General features: G+C 34.4%; 1 protein-coding gene across 5 annotated transcripts in view; it reads right to left on the bottom strand.

Annotated features, from left to right (window-relative positions):
- Positions 1-12,179, bottom strand: part of Tpst (tyrosylprotein sulfotransferase) — a 1,264,187-nt gene that overhangs the window by 823,920 nt on the left and 428,088 nt on the right. The gene's annotated exons all lie outside the window — the stretch shown is intronic.

The following is a 12,179-nucleotide window of genomic DNA, read 5'->3' as shown; positions in this document are numbered from 1 at the left end:
TATATGTTTCTTTGCATGGAAAATGCAATAATAAAGGAAACATTCTACTTCAAAATCTAACTCAAGTACTCTGTTCTTGTTTAGTCAACTATCCGAAGATAGGTTTGAACCTCATAAGTAACACCAATAAGGCATCACTCATGAGACAACTAAACCAGGAGGTAAAGGGGTAGGGTGGTCAGTTACTTTCCCCCCTCCAATGCATACATCGCCGATTTGCTACATATTCCACTAATCAGACTTCAGATGCATTCAAACAATTGTTATTCCTCTGACACATATCGTCAAGTGACATGTACTGCCCGATAATATATTATACATATCAGCTAGAATCTCAATCAGAGGTATCAAGTACTCTAGTACATACAGAGAGTCCCAAATTGATGTATACACATTTTGAAACACTATTTCTCGGCAACGAGATGAGACAGAAATACGATTTTTGCAGTTTTGTATTCCTTAAGACCGTACATGTTCAAAATGGCCACAGTACACTCCCAACAAGGACGTACAACAGAGCGACATACCAACTGGATTGTTGCTAATGGAATATCACCTCCAGTGTTTGTGGTTTTGTGGCGTACACTGTGTCCTTTAGTTCTCCCCATAGGGAGAAGTCTGGAGGGGTTAAATCCTGAGATCGAGGCGGGAACTCTGCAGCTTGAACTGTTTTTTAAATTATAATAATGTAAATTCTTATCCTTTATTTATTTATTGCTTTTGTAATATCAATAATTTGATTTATTGGTCTGACCCAATATTTTGGGTTTGCCCTGCGACACAGAATAGCTCACAACAAAATTTAAAATGAAAAATTATATAAACAGGTTTCAGACAAAAGTGATTAAGACATGAGAAAAAAAATAGAACCAAGTATAATTTAAATTGAATGTACGCCATAAAGATGCTGACGAAATACCGCTATAGAAAAATTTTATAATGGTGGTGACGATGGCATCTTGAAGATCTCTCGTCAGCTTGTATTTTTCCCTCCACTTTACAAAGGCTTTCGGAATGGTGCCTCTCGCTCCAAAGAAGAGACCGGTAACTGTGATTTTTCAATGTTGTTGTATTTCGCTGATAGGTACTGAATCGTGGGCTCGTAGATTTTCTTTTCTCTTCGTTCAGTTCAGATGGGTGAGTGGCTGAGATTTCAAATCTGATTGTAGGATAATTATTTCGTCAGCCAGCTCCTGGCTTAATATCAACATCAAAATCTTACAAATATATTGATCAAAATCCCAGTCTTAAAAACTCTACCAAAAACTCATAAGCCAACTTTGTCTATGAGACCAATAGTCAATAGTATGCACGCTCCGAACCACAAAATTAATAAATTCCTTTTACACTTCCTAAAAAAGACTACCTATTGATAATAAATATACTTTGTTAAATACACAACAACTAATACAACGTTTAAGAAAATTAAAAATCAATAAACAAGATAAACCACTATCCCTTGATATTGAAAATCTTTATACCAACACCCCCGTTGAAGAAAATATTCACATTATTACCACAAAACCAATAGAGCTGAAACTTGACTCCATTTTAGTAAAACAACTAGAAAACCTGTTACATACCTCCTTACAACAAAATTATTTCACCTTCAATGAGAAAATATATAAACAGGTTAAAGGTTTAGCCATGGGTGACCCTTTATCCGGTCTTATGGCAGAAATCTTTCTACAAAATTTAGAAAATAAAAACATCCCTAACATACAAAATCAGCATAACATAAAAAATTATTCCCTATATGTAGATGATACCCTAATCATACACAATGGCACATCATCTTCTGATTCTATAGTTACTTCATTCAATAAATTACATCCTAGCCTAAAATTTACTTATGAGGATGAAGTGCAAAGAAAATCAATTTTCTTGATTTAACTATTAAAGTAAATAAATCCAAACTCACCTACAATATTTACCGAAAAGTTACTTCAGTTGATTATACTATACATAAAACTTCTAACCACCCATATTTACAAAAATTATGTAAATTTAGGTATCTCATTGACCGCTTAATAAATACTCCTTTAAGTCAAACAGCTTATACAAAAGAAAGAAAATACATAATACAACTCGCCATAAACAATGGCTTCAACAGAAACACAATTGAAAACTATATCCGAAATAGAATCAAGAAACTAGGAAATAAAAATAAAACTTTCACCACATTACAACCCACAAACCCAAAAAGAGATATAATTAGACACCCAATGACATATTTTGGAAAAATTAATAATCATTTAACTTCATTTTTAAAAAAGAAAATATACATATCACTTTCAAAAATAACAACAAAATAAATAGCATCATTCCCAACAAATTGCGCAAAACGAATAAATTCTCACAAAGTGGTATTTATCAATTAAAATGTAAAAATTGCAATAGAAAGTACATAGGACAAACCAAACGGAATTTCCATATTAGATTTAAAGAACATAAATCAGATTTTCATAATAACAGGAATAAATCTAAATTTGCTACTCATCTTATTGATTCAGGCCACGAAATTAATAGTATACAAAACACCTTAAAAATTTTAAAAGTAATAAATAATTCACACCTTATCAACACTGCAGAAGAGTTTTTTTATTGTAAAAAATCAAGACTCTAATAATCCATTATTAAATGAGCAAATACCAAATTTACGTAATCCCCTGTATCACTTAACAAAATAAAATGTTATCGAATAGTCACTCCTGGCATTCCCTCTCAGTTATCCGTCCATACATCATCACTCAGTCTAAAACATGTAACGTCGGGTGAAACACGCCTCCTTGTCTGGACGCAAACAACTGAACAACTATGTAAGTATAAACATAATAAACCTTTTTTAAAAAAACGCTGACATCAGCTCTCACAACCTTTTCAAAATTAATAATAAGCTACTAACTTAAATATTTTCAGACAACTATGGCATTCACCACGACGAATTAGACGGCGTGCTCTTCCACCAACAGCATTTGCATCACAGCTTTTTCCATCTCTTTTTCAAATTTATACATTATATTTAACATTTTAATACAGTTAATATCAAACTGTACAAATTTAATTTTAATGACATGACCTAATGAGAATATTTAGCCTTTAATTGTATAAGGTTAATATCATGCTGTGTCTTTTCCTTGTCTTATATATATATATATATATATATATATATATATATATATATATATATATACGAGAATCTAGCATCAGTGTTCAGCTTTACCATGTACAGTTTACCTCAAGAGGCACGAAACTTATATAATTGTAAATGCCAGCACGTGCATTACCTATTATATTATTAATTGCTAGACCAACTTATCACCTATTTTTTAAAATTGTTTGCATCTCATGCACCTGAAGATGACTTTTTAAAGTCGAAAATATTAGTGACTTCATATTAAATATTGTGATGTAACAGATTATCTGACCTCACAAATTGAAAAGTGTATTTGACTGAAAATTTATTATTATTATTATTATTATTATTATTATTATATATAATTATTAACATGTGGTAAAGTTTCATAGTCACTGCAGTGCCTACAGTGGGTTGTGCCTGTAGAGCGACCAGGGAGAGAACGTACCGGTGCCACCATCGCAATCATTTTTAGCATTTCTCTCCACTCAGAATTTGATAATCCTTCATGCTGATGATCCACGAGTTGGCTGCAGGTACTTCTTCAAACAATACAACTCCTTTTCCCTTCTGGGGGTATGCACACCAGGTTTTAAATTCAAGGTGCCGAAGATGTTGCCTTAATTGCTTCTCGGATGCTGTAGCCTCATCTCTGCTCACTTGCAATTCCGACAAGCAACGAGTTCTTATAGTTTCATAGTCTCGTACAGCATTAACGTGCTGGCCATTTAGGTTTTCTAGCTTGGTATTGATGTTGAGTTGATAAGCTTCCCACGTAGCGCGCATCACTCACAATCCTTTGTATTTGGTACTTGTACATATGCTATTAGGAGTGTCACCTGGTAATTGTAATATTTCCTTTACTGCGCTTTTAATCCTATTGTCAGCTTTAATGGGAATTTTTTGGGGATCAGATCCACAGATGCTATTTGAAATGGATATATTGAAGTTGGGCCGATGAACTGGTTTAAGACGACTAATTCTTATTGTGTCTGAAGCAATGTTGTATTCTTAATTTAGTATGTTTATGTATATGCTATGGTACCGTTTGTTTGTTTTTGTTTTTTTTTCTTATTCTTTTTAAACTTTATGTGTAATTACAGTTAACAGTTTAATCACAGTTGTGGTTATTATTATTATTATTATTATTATTATTATTATTATTATTATATTTTTTCTATCCAGTTTTTATTATTGGTCACACCCGACCTCAAGCATCTTCCTTTTTCGGGTATGACCCAGTTACTCTGAATTTATACAATAATTTGTAATATGCAGGCTATTTGACTATGAGATTGGTAATCAATTTCGAATTTTGAAGAATATTCATATACGAGTATTACAATAGTATTGTAAAATCTTTGTTATTGTATGTAATTTTTGCTTGCAATAAAAATCTTTGTTACTGTTAAAAAAATAAATATGTTGATTTTATATTTATTCGAATAATCATCTAGTTGAAACATTATTCGCATAATGTCCTATGCTGGTATTTATTCAGAACGACGAAACGACGGTCATATTCTAGCAGTACGTCATCCTCTAACGTGTCATGCGTAGCTAGAAGGTAGTGAAAGACGAGAATTAATGTCCAGGAAATAGCATGACAGGGTGGGTGAACTTATTAATCTATAAACGCGCAAATGTCTCTTATCGAGTTTCAAATTTATGTGTCTTATGATTGGATGGGAAGGCTTCGGCGATTTTTAACCCCACATTATTCCAGAGCCAATTATCTTCTTGGCAAAGTTACAGAACTTTTCCTTACAGAGATTGCTTCGCTAAACCCTATACATCTCTTTTCCTTCTAAACGCTCTAGTTCCTGCGGCTAAAATAACCAATATATCCAACCCATCGCGATGTAAACTTCTTCAGAGAAGGGAGCGTGACTTCCTACGCGCTTCCACCTTCGATATAAATATTGAACGCGTGTTGCAACGTTCACGAAAGGAAGTTGCTCGCAGCACAGCTATAGCTCAAGTACACGGGCGGGCAGAAACGGAGAAGTATTGCAGTATGGTATCACAACACAACTACTGCAAACACACCACTCTGAAGCGCTGAAGTGCTCTATTTCCCCTTGAAAAATTACCGTATTACTGAAGTGAAAGGGGGTTAAAGTCTCAAAGTTTGGATAAAAATAGTAGGCCTACTAAACCAACTCCTATCTTACTGTATATTAACGCTTAAGGCAACACAGAACGAAGGCAAAACAAGAGAGACAAACTCAGCCCCTGTGGAATACAAATAAATCCAGAGTTTCGTGCAGAAAATCAAAACTAGAGTCTGATTTTTACCTTTAAGGGTATATGTACGTGAACGACCACAATTATTATCAGAAAATGTACACGGGCGCTAGAAAAAAGGCGAGGGGTGATAAAAAGAGAAACCAAGAGTCAGGATGGGTAGGGAAGAAAGTAGTGTAAAGAATAAGGGTGCAAGTGTAAGTGGAAATCTAATACATGAAAGTGAAAGCATGGGGGGATAAATAAAAGAGGAATAGAAGAAATAAATAGAAATAAAGACAAAGTCAGAAATAAGGCAGAGACGAACAGTTAAGAAAGGTCAGAATTTGCGACAGTTGAGGATTTAGCAGAGATATTTGATATGTGTAAAAAAAGTGGGGTTGTGATCAAAAAGTGTAAGTAAAGTGAAACTGGAAAAGATCGAGAAGTATTGGGGAGAGAGAAAGTGTATAAGCAGATGTGTAAAATAAAATATAAGTATTTATAGGAAGTGAGAATAGTGACAATGGATTAAGTGTAAGCAGAATAGTGAGAAAGTGAAAGTGAGCGCAAATAGGAATGAGTGAAAATAGTGAGAAAGGGTTAAGAGAAGTGAACAAGTGACAGCATAAAATTAGTAGGTACTAACGTTTGAATGTTGGAACAGTAATTGAATTAACGGTCAAAAAACAAATAGGCAAATAATTCAATATAATAATTTATAGAGAAAAATTGAAATTGAGATTTTAGTGAATAGCAGTTAGAGGAAAAGGGGGGGGTGTGAAAGGAGTATATAATATTAGCTATATTAGGATTAATGAACAAATAGAGAATAGCAAATGAAATGTAGAGAGATACTGAAGGGGAGATTGACCAAGTAACAAAAAAGGTACATAGCGTAATTGGGAGTAGCTATGTGTGTAGACGTGTACTGCAAATAATGTGCTATTGTAATAATATGTCAATGGTGGCACCGGATACAGAAATATGAGATACACCATTACATGTAAAGAAGTGCTGCGGGGAAATATATATCATTTCATATATCATATCACAAAATGCAGGCTCTAAATATCTAAAATTTTATAAGGAAATGAACTCACATTTGGACAAACATTACAAGGTACCACAACAAGACTTCATAGTACTTAAATATCTGTTAAAAGTATAAAAAATGTTAATAATATTTTTAAGAATTCCCCTTTTACTTTAAATTAAAATTTTCCAAAATTTGAAAATTTTCACACATTATTTCATAACTCCACAACCATTAGAGATAGAATAATGAAATGTTGTACACTAATTTAACATGAATTTATGCTAAAGGTAGACTACAATAATGCCCATTTCTTTGAAAATAGAAAAATTCGGTCACAAAGCATTATGTAAATTTTAATATATTTTATATAGGACAAATAAAAAATTAATTGTATTAAATTAAACAACTCTATATGTCTGAGAGTAGTCTACTTTTCAGAAATAAGTGTTTATTACATGCAAGAAAAATATTAAAGATGTCAGACAGACCATAAAAATGTTATGGTTACCAAATGATGTAACTGCAGAATTATTATTATTTTTTTTTTCATACTTTGATAAAACTGCAAGTCTAGTCTTTCAGGTGAAGCTCCCTGTAAAGCAGATTTGAATAATTTCAAGGGAAAAATTATTCCGGGGCCGGGTATTGATCCCGGGACCTCTGGTTGAACGTACCAGCGAACTCCCAACTGAGCTACCCGGGAACTCCACCCGACACCGTCTCAACTTTTTCCTTTATATCCACACAACTCGCGTGGGCTGACGAAACGCCAGAGACCCACATCGAGTGCACACAAACACTGTGTGACTTGGAATTGTGGTTTTCTGTTAACGTACACAATGACGTATATATTATGCAAATATAGTCTTTCAGGTAAAGCTCCCTGTAAAGCAGATTTGAATATTTTCAAGGGAAAAATTGTTCCGGGGCCGGGTATCGATCCCGGGACCTCTGGTTGAACGTACCAGAGCTCTCCCAACTGAGCTACCCGGGAACTCCACCCGACACCATCTCAACTTTTCCCTTTATATCCACACAACTCGCGTGGACTGACGAAACGCCAGAGACCCACATCGAGTGCACACAAACTCCGTGTGACTTGGAATTGTGGTTTTCTATTAACGTACAGAGTGACGTATATATTATGCAAATCTATTCTTTCAGGTGAAGCTCCCTGTAAAGCAGATTTGAATAATTTCAAGGGAAAAATTGTTCGGGGGCCGGGTTTGAAAAATATTATTAGTAACACTTTTTATACTTTTATCAGATATTCAAGTTTTAATAAGTCTTGTAACTTTTGTCCAATTGTGTGTTCATTTTCTTATAAAATCTTAGAAATTTAGAGCCTGCACTATTTGATAATATTTGTGATTGTTCACGTACAGCCATCAAAAAAAAAAAAGTGGTCGCACTCGTGAACAGCGAATATTTTCAAAGTCCACTTCGGGCCGCGGCGATGTTACACGATGCATGTGCTTGTACAAGCAGTTCCGGAACTATGAAAGTGTTCCATATCTGCTCCTCACAGACCAGCGGTAGAGTGCTTGTTTAATGATTCAAAGGTTCTGGGTTCGCGCCTTCTTCAAGTTTTCGTTTTATTTTTTAATCGTTCTTTAGCGATGTAAATGATATTCAAATTATCATTTATATCCAGTTATCGTTCTTGATGGATATCACGTTATTTATATTTTGTTATCCTTCTTTAGAGATATGAATAAAATTCAAGTCATCATTTGTATTCTGTTATCGTTTTATAACGATATGAATAATAATTATTACTATTGTAGCTACAGTATCTCCAATGGGGGTTAGCCCTGTTTTACATATGTATGGTAGGGCTATAGTTTTATACACAAAAAAGATAAGCATAAAGAAAAATGGAAAAGAAAATTAAAGTAGCTTACGCGATGTAAACAAAACATAAACAATCCGTAAATTAGGCATTGCGATTGCAAAACAAATATCAGTTATCAATTTGAAACATACAAAAACATTAACAACACATACGTAACACTTCTATAACACAAATATGCAGCTTTCCGTACCATACATCATAAATTAATACACAATAGTCACACAGACACAATCAAACTATAATTACGACATTGCGACGACATCAAGCATCACATAACTGACTCACATACATAACAAATCAAGCATCCGTTGCAACACATACACTTCAACATAGTAACCACACTTTTAAAAGTTACAAATTTGGCTCCAAGAAGAATAAATAGGACACTGTTACTAATTACTATTCTTCTACAATTTCTTAAATACATCTGTAATAAATCTGTGAAATTCCGATATGAATAATATTCACGTTTTTTATATTGTTATCGTTCTTTAGCGATATAGATAATATTCAAGTTATCATTTACATTCTGTTGTCCTTCATTAGCATTATGAAATAATATTCAAGTTATTTATATTGTTATTGTTCTTTCGCAATATAAATAATCTGTATTTTATGTAGGTAATTATTATAACACAAATAAACATCTTTCTTTGTAAAATAGGTTATTTTATTTAGGTAATTAAATACATATTATATAATATCTTATATTAATTAAACAAACCGATATTTATCATTTATATTGTGTTAACGTTCTTTAGTGATACTGAATAAATAATATTCAAGATATTTATATTGTAATCGTTCTTTAGCGATATAAATAACATAAATTTAATATTAGGTTTGGAAAAATCCAGTTGCATAATACTGCTATTAGTTTTTCTTTTTGTATTATTACATTATACTATCTTGAACCACAATAAAATGAAAAGGAGTAACGAGGAATTGAACCTGAGACGTTGACATCTAAATTCCGACGTTCGTCCGCTGAGCTACGAGGGCAAAAGTGTGGAAACATTTTCGGAAAAATTGGCCCAATCACACTCTAAGATTTTCTGATGATTCGTAGAAGCTAGTCCAGGATGCGGGGGGCAAAGGCTAATTGAGATTTCCCGATCTCTGGTAGGGTCAAACATCCTGATAGAATTAATATTTAACCCTTGCCGTGACTTTCGGTGAAGTCCGGAGGGCCCAATTAGTCAAATCCACTCTCCTCATCTCCACGCTTGGGCCCCCTGGAATTTAATAAGATGCGAAAGAGATAGTGGTGTTCGGAAAGCAACGGGATGTTACCGCATTTAGGCCTATCCTTCCCAAGAAAAACTGCAAACATGAACAAAGGAAGCTTTAAATAGAAGAAGAAGGATCTTCTGCGGACCTCTGGAAAAAGAACTAAGGAAGAGACTAGTGAAGTGCTTTGTGTGGAGTGTGGCATTGTATGGTGAAGGAACATGGACATTACGACGAAATGAAGAGAAACGAATTGAAGCATTTGAAATGTGGATGTGGAGAAGAACGGTGCGTGTGAAGTGGACAGATAGAATAAGAAATAAAATTGTGTTTGAAAAAGTGAGTGAAGAAAGAATGATGCTGAAACTGATTAGAAAGATAAAAAGTAATTGGTTGGGTCTCTGGTTGAAAAGAATAATAGACGACATTAGGATATGTGGATCATATGCGGAGACTAAGAGGAAGGCAGAAAATAGGAAAGATTGGAGATTGCTGGGTTTGCAATGAAAGACCTGCCCATGGACAGAACACTTATGTATGTATGTATGTTCAGAATGCCTGGAATATCGTGTCTAAAAACAGTCGCTATTTGCAAAGACTAGTCAATTCTATGGCCACTCGACTGCAAGATGATCGAGATAAGAGGAAGATAGACTAAATATTGAATTGTGGCTTTTTGTTTTGTTTTTTGAACGCTTAATTGTTTGAATGTTTTAAGGCCGACGCCAGTAAATTTGTTTTGTTTATGCCATGAAAGATATTTTTATTGAGAATAAAATCTTTTTTTCTTTCTATTTGCAGCCACAATATCATAATGATAAAGTCATGGCATAATATATTAATGAACCTGATGTTAATTACTAAAATAATCGTAAAAGAGAAAGGAGCCATTATGTATAGTTTGTCTCTCTCAAAAACAGAACAAAAAAGAACATAAAAAGCACGTGGTTGTAGTCGAACGCAGGACCTCATGAATAAGAGGCCTGAACGCTGCCATTATGCTATCGATAACACACAGAATACTTCAATTATAACTGTAGATATTAGGCAACGTGGTCCAACAACATGTAACATCGCCTGTCTCCGAATTGTAGCAAAGATACTCGAAGGGAACTTTGTTTCAGGAGAGCGGCCATTTTTTCTTTTGACAGCTGTACATAATACCCTTAAAAGCTACCACTGAGTCACAAGATAAGTTTTAAAAATTTGATATTACATTTTACCGCAGAATTTCCTCAATCGGTAACGGTTTGAACAGCTCTGTCTACATACAGACATACGTTAATCGATTGTTATCTTTCGAAATACACACAACGTTGCTATATCTATCAATATTTCTATCGGTCCGTAAAACATATATGCTTGTCACTTAAGAATTATATTTACGACAACAAACATAGATCGCTCCGAGATAATGTCATCCCTCGTTACGCTCAGAGATTATAAAAATGTTCCGGAATACTTTTCCCAGGAATTTTTCATGTATTAATCACGTTTATTATCTTATTAACACAGGCGAATTTTATAATGAAACATTAATATCTGATAAATTACGCGTGGCTTATTTGAGTATGAATTACTTTGTCTTGGTCTTCTTCTGGTAAGGGATCTCGTACATAAAAAACCAACAGAACTGTTTTGTAGTGTGATACTGAAGGGGATGGATTAAAATATCTGGCAGGATGAGTTGTCGGCAAATTTTCAGGTACCCATCCACAAGTGGAATGCTACACATCTGTGAAAAACAATGGACAATTGGAATTGTTCTCCGGAGTCGATTTCACATTAATTACACAGCGCAAAAAAAAAAAAAAAAAAAAAAAAAAAAATTGTGCCTTGGAAGTTCAACCTATTCTTGGGTATATTAGTAGCGCTGAATCCAAAAATAGCATCAGTTTTTTCCTATCAGCTCTAGTTTTGGCTATGGAGGTAAGTCACCTTAGATGCTGGTAAGCAGAAGTTCTAATTTAATAGTGAACTACAAATGTTATATAATGACTGCTGAGAGCGTTAATGGACATTGTGGGTCCCTGATGAGATTAGGTACAACTATAGAAACTAATATGATCGGTGTTTCGTTGCAGACTGAATAAATCCCGTGGCATCCTCAAGAAAAAAATGCTTCAACCATTCAGATGTCTTCTGCTTCATCTGTGGTGAGTACAGTCTGAAAGGATGTAGGGAACCTATTTCTGACTCTGTGAAGAGGTATATCTTCGTTATTTTCACCAGATCAAGATAAGCCGTGGGCTCCCCGTATTGTTTGCAAAACTTGCGTGGAGCATTTGTGACAGTGGACGAAAGGAGAAAGGAGCTGCATGAAATTTGGTATACCAATGGTTTGGAGGGAACCAAAGGACCACCATAAGGACCGTTACTTTTGCCTTGTCAACATCAAGGGCATAAATCGAAATAATCGAAGCAAATGGCCATATTCTGACCTAGATTCCGCAAGACGACTTGTACCACACTCAGATGATGTACCCGTTCTATCTCTCAGCCGTCTACAAGAGCTTTTAGGGAATGATGAATCGTGCATGTCCAATATAGACAGAAGTGAGAAAAATGATAGTGATAGTGATTTTGTAGGAACTTCAGCAAGTGCTGAACCTTTGAATCAACACGAACTGAATGACCTCATCAGAGATCTGAACCTCTCAAAGAAGTCTTCTTAATTACTTGCTTTCAGGTTG

The sequence above is a fragment of the Periplaneta americana genome, chromosome 16 (genome assembly GCF_040183065.1).
Source record: "Periplaneta americana isolate PAMFEO1 chromosome 16, P.americana_PAMFEO1_priV1, whole genome shotgun sequence".
NCBI classification, from domain to species: Eukaryota; Metazoa; Arthropoda; class Insecta; order Blattodea; family Blattidae; genus Periplaneta; species Periplaneta americana.
This window is presented reverse-complemented; position numbering and strand designations above follow the sequence as displayed.